The 12,599-nt window shown below is 38.8% G+C and overlaps 1 protein-coding gene across 8 annotated transcripts in view; it reads left to right on the plus strand.

Annotated features, from left to right (window-relative positions):
* The window catches only part of ADD3 (adducin 3), a 106,459-nt gene that overhangs the window by 32,898 nt on the left and 60,962 nt on the right, over positions 1 to 12,599 (plus strand). For all 8 annotated transcript variants that reach the window (XM_082225261.1, XM_082225258.1, XM_082225260.1 and 5 more), the window contains one exon: positions 9,325 to 9,361. The gene's annotated coding sequence lies outside the window, so the exon portion shown is untranslated. The remainder of the gene's footprint in view (positions 1 to 9,324; positions 9,362 to 12,599) is intronic.

A 12,599-nucleotide genomic window follows, 5' to 3' on the forward strand; every position in this document is an offset into this window, starting at 1 on the left:
CCTGATGGTGAACTGTTATTATTATTTATAAAATTTCTATATTGCCCTTCATCCAAAGATCATAGGGGAGTTTACAATATAAAAACACAAAAATACATACCATAATAACAAACAAAACAATACCCATCCCCCAGTTTAAAAGGACATAGATTATTTAATTATCCAAAGGCGAGGGAGAAGAGTAATGTTTTTACCCAACGCTTAAAGATATGTAACGAATGTGCCAGGAAAGCCTCACCAGATGGATACCATGGATGATGGTATTGAAAGCCACCGAGAGGTTGAGGAGAATTTACAGCAGCCGCAGATCTGGGGGCCTGGCTGATGGAATAACCACAATTTCCCAGGTTGGAGGAGGGACTGGCACATGGCAGTCACTCACTGTCTGTGCCGTGTGCTTTTTACCCGGCCTGCCCCACCATACTGCGATTCCCCCCCCCCTCCAGCTCATCTCCTCCCAGACACATCTCCCCTCCCTCAATAAAAATAAACAACAGTTAGAAAAGTTGTAGCAGTGGCCCTGTCTCTGCTTTGTAGCTGGTGCTGCAGCCAGAAGATGTAAGTTGGCTATAGGTGTGGAAGTCACAGGACTACTGCTGACACCTTCTGGTGCCAGATTGCTGGATGGAGAGAGGCTCAGCAGGTGCAAGCTGTAGGATTATGCTTTCTTTTCCGTTCACAATAGCAAGAAAAATGTAACTGGGTGTGTTGAGTCAGTCAGATTTATGATGGTGAGCTCACTTATCCTGAAAGTAAGCATCAGTGAACTTTGATCTCAATAGATGTGCATAGGATTGCTCTACACAGTTTAGGTAGAATAAAGGCTATACAATATTTTTGTTGATCATGGCACCTAGTTGAATAAATGTTTAATACTGACATGAGCTGAAGGACTGTGGAAAAGAAAACACAAAGCATTTATTTTGTTTATATTAAAATTGCTATTTAAAAAAACACACTAAGGCACACTTCATTGTGATGGATTCCCAAGTGCTGTATATTGTACAACTAATGTGTGCTAATCACTAAAGGCAGCTTACAACAATTGAATTTGCAATATTGTTATAAAACCACAATATAAAAAATGCAGATGTTGCGCCTTTTGTTTTGTTTTGTTTGTAGGTGTGATAAAGTAGAAATACGTTAAACCTGATTGTTGATTCCCGCCCCACACACTATGTTTTCATGTTTTAGTATAGCTTTATTCTGATTGGAGGTGATTTTAAGTTTCCCACTTCCTTCTTCCTCTGCCCTTTCCCAGAAAACAGATGCAGTTAAAAAAAACACCACCTCATAGAATTGTAGAGTTGGAAGGGACCCCAAGGGTCATCTAGTCCAACCCCCTGTGGTGCAGGATTCTCACCTGAAACATCCAGGACAGGTGGCCATCCAACCTCTGCTTTAAAACCCTCAAGGAATGAGAGCCCACCACCTTCCAAGGGAGCCCATTCCACTGTTGAACAGCTCTTACTGTCAGAAAGTTCTTCTTGCTCTTGCCTCTTTAAAAACTTTCTATATGTGAAATGGTTTTCAAAAATTAAAACTTGGACAGGTTTTTAAACATTTGAAACAATTCAAATTACATGGAATGTGGTAATGATTTGGTGGAGTCTTTTTAAATGTTATATCCTCATATTTTGATTCCAAATTAAAATTATGCATTTGGCTTAGTTCCTAAATATACATCAATAGTGTGCTTAAGTTTCATGTTGGGGCTTTTTGCCATTGGAATATTTTATCCAGCTGAAATTTAAGGTGTTTGCTTGTTTGAATATGTAGACCCCCTTATGAGAAGGCAAACTGGGTGAATGATGACTGGATGGAATATATTACTTTGAAATAGTCTTTCTTTCACCAGACCTTTATTAAGCATTACAGATATAATACAGAATAGTATTAAACTAGTAATTACTGGAGATTTGAAGATAGGAATGCCCCAAAACTATATAGTAACATATTCATTCCAGCACCTTGGTGACCTGGAACAAAAGCAGCAATGCCTTTTAAAGCTGCATCATAGATCTGTTAATCAATAGAAAGGGTCTTAAGTAGTTCAGGACACATACTGCAGCTGTCCAATAATTTTCTTCTTTTTTCCTGACCTGATACCATAAAGGAGTAATTGCATGGTTAATTGATTTCTAGAACATTTACACTAACCATGTGCTCTACACATGTCCAAGTGTCCTAGACTCTGCGTAGACTAACAGTATAAAAAACAAGACACACAAGGGGAGGGGAGGGCCAATTGCAGAGCAAGGAAAATATGGTATTAACAAGCATTAATATCTAGTCGGTGGCTGGCTTGATCTGTCTTTGCTAGTGTTTTTGCTTGCATGGCTATAGAGCAAGCACTCAAAAGCTAGAGCAAGTCCTAGAGCAAGCCACTTGCTCTACTAAATGGGAATATTATGTTGACTTCAGTTGAGTTGATTGCATATTCTCTTCAACTATATATTTTGGAAAGTGGGCTGTCTTCCTGTTTGTTTTCTAAATATTTGAACGCCTATCAAGATATTGTTGTGAAACTTGGCATGATGGTTCCCAAGTAGGGTGGCAGACTTTGTTGCCATTTGGATACTGGGTGCCATTTTCAGGCATAGTGGTTCCTAAGGTTGGGATGGGGGTTAATGTTTGGACACCATATGCCATTTTGAATAAAGATGGCGAACTGAAACATTACTTTGGTGTGACTTCATGCAATTTTTGGTGTCTTGGGTCCACACTCACAAAACTATCCATTAAAAAGCCGCACAATTATTATTTTTTTACTAAAAAGTAAGCACTGGACGCTCCCCACTAGTATCCTGTATGTGAGCTAAGACAGAATTGTTTGGACCCAAGCAAGGAAATGTAGCTGTGGCCCATGTAACTGATACATTACTACAAGAAAAGCTTTGTTTTTAAAGTGAAAATGTGTCATAAGAATTATCATGCAAGTCTCTCCTGTGTTAACTTTTCATTTCCATCAAGATGCTTGAGACTCGTCTGGCTGTTGAGAATTTTTGTAAAATTATTTTATACTTCTTGCATTCTATGTGCTTAAGGCTTTGGCAATATTTAGGGATGGAAGAATTGTTGCGTTATTGTCAGTTGTTTCCAATGAGGAAATCACTGCTTGGTAAAGCTGTTTGCATTCCTTTTTTTTTTATAATATTTTTTATTAGTTTTACAAAAGTTTTTATAACAAACAAACACAAAAAACAAACAAACAAACAAACAAAGAAGTGTGGTTTCATAATGTCATTTCGTAGACTTCTTTCCTCGGACTTCCCCATACCTCCCCTTTCTGCATCCTCATGTCCAAATTTTACAGCAACTTATACATATTTTTCCAACTCTAATTTATTATAGTCCTTTCTTATTCTAATCTTATATTACTGCAACCCTTTATCTCTGTCGAATCTCGACATTCTAAACTTCCTCAAGTTTATAATGGTCCTTAAGATAAATCTTGAATTTCTTCCAATCTTCTTCCGCAGTCTCCTTCCCCTGGTCTCGAATTCTGCTCGTCATTTCCGCCAAAGTCATGTAGTCAATCACTTTCATCTGCCATTCTTCCACGGTGGGTAGATCTTGTGTCTTCCAATACTTTGCTATCAATATTCTTGCTGCTGTTGTTGCATACATAAAGAAAGTTCTATCTTTTTTTTGCACCAATTGGCCGACAATGCCCAAGAGAAAGGCCTCTGGTTTCTTAAGAAAGGTATATTTAAATACCTTTTTCATTTCATTGTATATCATCTCCCAAAAGACCTTAATCTTCGGGCACGTCCACCAAAGATGATAAAAAGTACCTTCAGTTTCTTTACATTTCCAACATTTATTGTCGGGCAAATGATAAATTTTTGCCAGCTTGACTGGGGTCATGTACCACCTGTAAACCATTTTCATTACATTTTCCTTTAAGGCACTACATGCCGTAAATTTAATTCCGGTGTTCCACAACCTTTCCCAGTCAGCTGACATTATATTATGACCGATGTCCTGTGCCCATTTAATCATGGCTGATTTAACTACTTCATCTTGTGTATTCCATTTTAACAGCAAGTTATACATTCTTGACAGATTCTTAGTATTGGGTTCTAACAATTCTGTCTCAAGTTTTGATTTTTCCACCTGGAAGCCAATTTTCCTGTCTTGTTTAAAAACCTCCGTTATTTGGTAATAGTGGAGCCAATCTTGTACTTTGGGTTTTAGATTTTCATGGCTCTTTAGTTTCAGTCTCTCTCCATCTTGTTCTAGAATCTCACAATACTTTGGCCATCCGACCTCCATATTGAGTTTCTTGTGGGCCTTCGCCTCTAAAGGTGACAACCATCTAGGGGTTTTATTTTCCAGCAAGTCTTTATATCTCATCCAAACATTGAACAGCGCTTTCCTTACAATGTGATTTTTAAAGGCACTATGCACTTTAATTTTATCATACCATAAATATGCATGCCAACCAAATGCATTATTAAAACCTTCTAAGTCCAAGATATCTGTATTCTCGAGGAGCATCCACTCTTTCAGCCAGCAGAATGCTGCTGCTTCATAATACAATTTTAAGTCCGGCAGGGCAAATCCCCCTCTTTCTTTTGCATCTGTTAATATTTTATATTTTATCCTGGGCTTTTTGCCCTGCCAGACAAATTTCGCGATATCTTTCTGCCACCTCTTGAAACAGTCCATCTTGTCAAGTATTTGCAAAGTTTGAAACAAAAATAACATTCTAGGCAATACATTCATCTTAATTACTGCAATTCGGCCTAACATTGATAATCTCAAGTTTGACCATATTTCTAGATCTTTTTTGATTTCTGTCCAACATTTTTCATAGTTGTCCTTATACAAATTCAAATTTTTAGATGTTAGGTTAACCCCTAGGTATTTCACCTTCTTAGTCACCGTCAAACCCGTCTCTTCTTGAAACTTGTTCTTTTCTATATCTGTCAAATTTTTCCCTAGGACTTTAGTTTTTTGTTTATTCAACTTAAATCCGGCTACCTGGCCAAATTGTTGGATTATCTCCAACACCTTTTTCGTACTAGTGTATGGCTCTTGTAAAGTCAGGACTAAATCATCTGCGAAAGCCCTTAACTTGTAATGTTTTGCTCCGACCTGTACCCCTTTAACCTGCTGGTCATTTCTAATCATATTCAGCAAAACCTCCAGGACAGAAATAAAAAGCAATGGGGAAATTGGGCATCCCTGTCGTGTTCCTTTTTCTATCTTAAGTTCCTCCGTTATCACATTATTTACAATCAACTTAGCTTTTTGTTCAGAGTATATTGCACCCACACCATTCTCAAAACCTTGTCCTACCCCCATCCCATGAAGATTCTTTTTCATAAAACTCCAAGAAATGTTGTCAAAGGCTTTCTCCGCGTCCACAAATATCAAAACTGCTTTGGTGTTTATATTCACCTCTAACTTTTCCAAAATGTCTATTATAATCCTAACATTGTCTGAGAGGTGTCTCTTTGGGAGAAAGCCTGCTTGGTCTCTGTGGATCTTTTCCATCAATACTCTTTTAAATCTTTTTGCTAAAATGTCTGCAAAAATTTTGTAATCCACATTGAGTAACGAGATTGGGCGGTAGTTCTTCAATTGAGTCTTTTCAGTCTCTGTCTTTGGTATGAGTGAAATATATGCTTCCTTCCACGATTCGGGTGCCTTTTTTCCCTCTAAGATCTCATTACAGACATCCTTTAACGGTTGAATCAGCCATTCCTTTAGCGATTTGTAATATCTGGAAGTCAAGCCATCTGGTCCTGGAGATTTGCCCAATTGCATGTCCTGAATGGCACCCTCTATCTCTTGTTCTGATATTCTCTGGTTTAAGTCCACCTTACTTTGAGGGGAGATTTTTTGTAATCCATATTTGTTAAGGAATTTATCTATATCTTCTTCATTTTGTGCTCCTTGAGAATAGAGTTTTTTAAAATAACTCACGAAACAGTTTCTTATTTCATTTGGTTTAGATATAGTCCTTCCATCCACTTCTAAACTTGTAACTGTATTTAATTTCTGTCTTTTCTTAAGTTGCCATGCCAAAAGCTTGCCACATTTGTCTGCCGACTCAAATGACTTTTGTCTCATTTGCTTTATTTTCCACTCTATCTCTTGGTTCATCAATTCCATATATTGTGTTTGATATAATTTAATCTCCCTCAAAATCTCCTGGGACTTTGGTTTTGACCTTAATTTTCTCTCTCCTTCTTTTATCTTTTCCAAAAATTTTTCTCTTTTCTCATTCTGCCTTCTCCTCTTTATTGAGTTTTGTTGAATCAAAAACCCTCGCATCACAGCTTTGCTTGCGTCCCAGACCACTCTTTTTTCCACATTGCCCCTTAGATTGATTTCGAAATAGTCCTTTAAAGTTTTTTGGGCCTTCAAGTGGAATTCTCTATCTCGAAACAGGGTGTCATTCATTCTCCACCTAAACTGACCAGTTGTTGTAAGTTTCATTTCCATCTTCACGGCGTTATGGTCGGAGCAGGTTTTTGGGCAGATCTCTACCGTCTTAATCCTCGGAGCCATTCCACTAGTGATCCAAATTTGATCAATTCTGGTCCAGGTCATCTGTGCTTGGGAGAAAAAGGTTCCCTCTCTTTCAAGAGGGTTCCTTGTTCTCCAAATGTCTATTAGGTCCATGTTCTCGGTCATTTCAAAAAAAGTCTTAGGGAGTCTCCCATCTTTAGTGAGTGTCAGTCTTTGTGTCTTGTCCATATTTGTAGAAACTACACCATTCATATCTCCCATAATTATCATATTGTAATCCAAATAGTCCATCAGAGTTTCATGAAGTTTTTTAAAGAATTCCGCTTTACCTTCATTTGGTGCGTAAATCCCAATTATCAAAAATTTTTCTCCTTGTACTTGTATCTCCACCGCTAAATATCTTCCTTCTTCATCTTTAAAAATCATTTTTGGAGCCCATTTCTCTTTTACATAGATCACAACTCCTCTTTTTTTCACTTTATCCGACGAGATAAATTCTTGTCCCAATTTTTTATTCATAAGTAGTCTCCTGTGGGCTCTAGTTATGTGAGTTTCCTGTAAGCAAGTCACGTCCAGTTGTTCTCTGTACAAAATATGGAATACTTGTCGTCTCTTCAAAGGCATGTTCATCCCATTACAATTCCAACTGAGGAATTGCAGGGCCATCTTGTTATTTTTCTGGTATTCCTCCAACTGCTCCCAATTGTTGTTCCTCCTCTGTTGGTAGTGGAAGGTTCTGTCCAAACGAAAGGTTCAAGATGTCTATTACACCCTTTTGCTCAGCAATTGGGTCTACAGTTCCTTTCTGTAAATCTGTTTGCATTCCTGTGGCCTGTGGTATAAGGAAATATCATGCTATAAAAATTCCCAATTATTTCCCTAAGGATCTCTTTTCTAAATCCTTTGATGCCTTGGGGGTAGGAGTTGGAAGTGAAGTAGAAAACACAGAAATCTAGTTTCTAAGCCATTAGTATGCAACCTCAAGCTTTGTTAACATATTCTAGTTTTATCTTTATTTTTATAACCCACGGTCATGAATTGTACCAGAGATGCTTCCCTTAATTTCATCAGACATTATAAGCTAATAACTGTGAGAGAATATTTTTTACTTCAGAAAAAAGCATGCCGTGCAACTTTGAATGTACTGTACTGTGACTCCTTTGATACATGGTTACTTTTGTACGTTAGAGACAGTGAGAACACTCTGTCCAGTTCGGGGCACCACAATTTAAGAAGCATATTGAAAGCTTGTGGTGTGCAGAGGAGGGTGACCAAGATGATAAAGGGTCTGGAAACCAAATCTTATGGGGAACTGTTGAGGGAATTGAGTATGCTTAGCTTGGTAAAGAGGAGATTGAGAGAAGATATGAAAGCAATCTTCAAATTCTAAATGGTTGTCGCTTATGGAGCAAGCTTACTTTCTCCTGTTCCATGGCTAGGACCCAAACATTACAAGGAAGGGGGTTCTGACTAAATATCAGGAAGAACTTTCTGACAGTCTGATATTGCAAAACAGCAGTAAGATTGAGACAGCAAATTATGGTTTGCATTATCATTCCATAACGGGCTTAAGAGATGGAAAGACTTCTCCCTTCCACAGGGACTCTACACAATTTTTGCTGTTCTTTTCCTGATAATGGTGTTAAGAAAAAATGAATCAAAAATAGCGCCCACATTTACCGTACCATTCTCTGGCAGCAAATTTGGGTATTTCTGAATATTTTTAAGGCACATAAGTCTTCAAAAATTGGTGCATTCATTCTGTTTTGTAGTGAAAGAAATTCAACATCACACTACGTCAAGTGTTCCATCAGAGCAAGCATTTCAGACAGACCACTGACAGCTTGATCCCCACTCCTCTTGTGTACTGTTCTGGGGAGTCTCCTGAACCCCACCCCTCCAATTTCAGGGGCATGCAGGGGAAAGTCCTTTTGCGCAAGTCCTTGTGTGGGCATCTACTGACAGGACTCATTAGTTGGATCCCACCCAATGTCATATTTATTTTTAAAGCTTAAATCAGTACAGGTGGCAGCAGAGATTTTATTTCGGATTGCTTCATGGTAATTGCTATTTCCTTCTACGCTATATCATTCTGTGATGGGAGCAGGGAGGACTGGGAGTGGGGGTGGACATAATTTCCCCCAGAATGTGTCAGAATGAATGCTATGGCCAGGATATTTTGTGGGGGTAAATGGCGGCCACCAGGACGAAGCCTGCAAAAGTACCGTTCTCTGCATGTGCTATAAAATGGATGGGAGGGGTTGGACTTTGCTTCTCTTTGGACAGGCCATTTGCAGAAACCGTACAAACCTGTTGTGCTGCTTGTGCCTTCTGCAAAGTTAGAATGGTGAGAGATTCGACTGTTTCCTCCTCAGGGTTCTTTGCAGTTTATTAAAAACTTCAGGAGGAGAGGAGATTGCTGTCTTGGTGTCCAGCTAATTTGATTTGAGAAGTCTTGGCAATTAGAACTCGATGACAAACTGATTTTACAGTGCTTTTTGAATGTCCAGTTAGGCACTATCTAACCTTACTTTCTAAGAGCAATTTTGATTTGTAATCAAAGATTCGTAAAAAACAAGCTTCATATAAACATTGGCTAGAATCCATTATATTATTAAACATGCTGAAGTCCTTTTGATTTCAGTTGTCCATCCCTCTTGCAGCCAATTTTGAGTTCACTTTCCTGAACACTTGGTTGGTGTTGTTGTTTTTTTAAAAAAGTCAACAAATACAGTGTTTTTGAGTGGCTGCATTTGCTCATGTAAAGTTATAATGAAATTTACAATCTGTGCAAGTTCTGTCTGAAGCTGACATGCTTTGCTTTATTTTTGTTTGCAGGTCAGAAGGGAGAGAGAACTGTGAAAATAACATCCAGGTAACAAATGTGATTTTGTGGAAATTAATAGCAAGAAAATGAATATTTATTTTTTTGCTGGATGATTAAGAATAATATTGTACCATTAACAAAGATTGATAGTACTTCTGAAAATTATTGGTGAATTTAACCCCAACTTTATATGGATATTGGTGGGGGGTTTTTTCCATAATTTATTAAGTTTTCAATTTTACATTTCAAAAATTTTTTTTTGGAAACTTTAAAAGATCCAGTGACTTCCATTCTTCTCCTTCCATTGCTCATTCTTCATATCATACATTCCTGCATATTTTACTATAACCATTCAAATCAGTTTTCCACTTTTAAATCACTCAAATATTATTTACAGTGTTTAATTTAACCTAATGCTACCAGCGTTTTCAGCTGAGTACAGTTATTTTCCATATATACAATAAACGTTTTCCACTCTTCTTTAATCATATGTTCTTCTAGCTCTCACACTATTACTCTTCTCCAAAGCTTTTAATTTTTCTAATGCTTTGGGCACACTCTCCAAAGGTTGTCCTAATGTCAACAACACATCTTCAGCAAATCCCCTTAATTTATAGATTCTACATCCCACCTCAATACCTTTAATTTCCCTATTTCACCTTATATTCTGAAGCAATATTTCAAACTCATAATAAACAGTGAAGATGGGGACAGCCTTGTCTCATTCCTTTTTCTACTTGGCATTGGTCTGAAAGAATATTGTTTACTAATATATTTGCAGATTGATCAGTATAGATTGCTAAAACCTTAATCATAAATGATCATGAATTTTGTCAAAAGCTTTCTCTGCATCTAGAAAGATTTAACACAGCCTGTTTCTTACTTCTAGGTACTTTATTAAATTGATTACATTTCTTACATTGTCTTTCATTTGTCGACCTGGTAAAAACCTGGCCTGGAGTCTGCGGACTGACTTAGTCACATGTCGTTTTCAGTCTAATAGCCAGGATTGTAGCAAATAGTTTATAGTCACAGTTCAATAATGAAATAGGTCTGTAATTTTTAGTCTATGTTAAGTCACTCTATTGTTTGGGGATCAGAGTAATGAATGCGTCTTTCCATGAAGCTGGTACTCCCATCACCAGAATTCTGTTAATGGTGTCCTTAAGTGGTTCTATAAGTGCATCCTGAAACTTTTTATAATAAATTGCAGTAAGTCCATCTGGCTCCAGTGCTTTTCCCATCCCATATGGATATTGTTAACATAATTTACATTGCTGCTATTTTTTATTTTTGCTGTACCTTATTTATCTCTGTCTATTTACCCAAGCACAGTAACTCAGTAGAACAGATAACTAACTGTTAATAGTGCTGCCTCTTCTCTTCTCTGCACCCCTTTCTACTAATCATCTGTCACTAGACGTTGTGTGTCTACAAATTTTAAAACTTCTGAGCACTTAATAAAACAGTTCATAATGCATAATCAGCTGAACCAATAGCTGGGGTGGTGGTGTATGAATTTCAGTCAACTGCATAGGTTGTTTTCTGCTGTCAAATTTTAGCTGACGATTTGCCAGAAAAGCAAATCAGGTATACCCTACCTGATTATTGGGGGTGGGTGGGAATTATTATTCTCTTTCTTACATAAATTATCTAATTTGGTTCTGCATGACCTTGGTTTTGCCCTAGTCAAAGGGTGAGCAACCTACTTTCTCTTTAGGATTACTTTCCCTCAGGGGTGATCTGTCAGAGGATGAGTGTAGAATGAATTCAGTCCAATTTACTATTTGTAGAACTCTCCAATTTACCTGGGTAAAATCTGTTCGTGCATATAACTTTTCCCAGCTATGCAGCAGTTTGTCAGTTATCCATGACACTTTCTCTCCAGCTGTCATGGCTCATTCCCTAAAAAAGATTTCAAAGGCAAATTTCCCATATCCCATAGAAGAGGAATCTGATGGGAATTGTCACCCTGGAGCTGAAACTGATAAGTAACATACAACTGTCTCCAAACAGCAAATGGTTACTTTCTTCCGCCTGTCAATTTATCTGAACCTACCTAGCAAACTAGTGTGGAAGGAGGCAATCTGAGAACTATCCCCCCACCTGTATGACTACAGAAGTCTTCATATACATGGCAATTATCCAGGGAGATTTGTTTGAATTAATGTTCCTCGAAGTCAGGACTTGTCATTTGGTTTCCACAACCTGGGTTGAGCTTGTTAGCAAAAAAAATCACAGCAAATATTAAGAGCAGTAAAACCCAAATATCTAGTAAGCTTTCACTTTAGATCAGAAGTTGGACCACTTAGCTTCTGAACAAAAATAAAATTCTGTAGCTGAGCACAACACATTTTCAACACAATTGTCTGTGTAGGAAACAGCATATACCCTGTGTGAACTTCCTTATGTGCATTTGTGCATGTGTCTTTTACAGTATGAACACAGGCTCTGCATAGTTTGTACACATGGGAAACTGCATGCCATTATTTGCTTGAATCTGAGGTCTGTTTTAGAAATGTGTAATATGTGAAGTGGCAACTGGGAAAATGATTTGGTGCCCTGGTCTGTGTGCTGTCCATAGTTTAGATATTACTTGTCCCCATTTATGCCTATCCAATAAGACCACCATCTTAAATCCTTCTCTGATGCCACCACAGGTGAGATGTAGCAAAAGATTATCACAGAGGACCTTTTCAGTGGTGCCCCCTGCATCTTTAAAACCATGTCCCCAGAGTAGCTTGAACTTCATATCATTTTGGCACAAGACAGATGTCAGGGGTTCAGGAGCAGAGGCGAGGGCAAGGGAGGAAACAGAGAGCGAGGGGGAGGAGGCAGAAGAAAGGATGAGTGATGACGACGACCCGAGATCTCCGAGTCTTTCCAGTGAATCAGAAGATTCACAAAAAGGAGCACCAGTGGCCAGGGCAAGGGGGGAGACTAGGGGGACACCCCAGGAAGATAGAGCCAGAGGGGACTCAGAGGGGAGCAGTTGGAGATCGGGACCAGCGTCACCGCCAGAGAGTAGGAAAGAGGAAGAGCGCCAGGGATCAAGCGCTGGCAGCTCGCAATAGGAGGGAGGGCACGAGTCAGGAGTGGCCACACCTTCATCGGGGAGCGAAGTGACGGTTAGACGGAAAGTGGAAGGTTGGGCGCGCGCGCCAAGTTCAAATGCACAGGAAGGTGGCGCAGTAGGCAGCCCGGAAAGGGAGCCAGGTCCTAAAGCCCGGCGCAAGGAGACAGGAGAGTCAGGGGGGTCAGCGTCAGAAGAATCCCGGAAGGAAGA

This window comes from Podarcis vaucheri, assembly GCF_965113315.1.
Source record: "Podarcis vaucheri genome assembly, chromosome: 5".
In the NCBI taxonomy this organism is placed as follows: Eukaryota; Metazoa; Chordata; class Lepidosauria; order Squamata; family Lacertidae; genus Podarcis; species Podarcis vaucheri.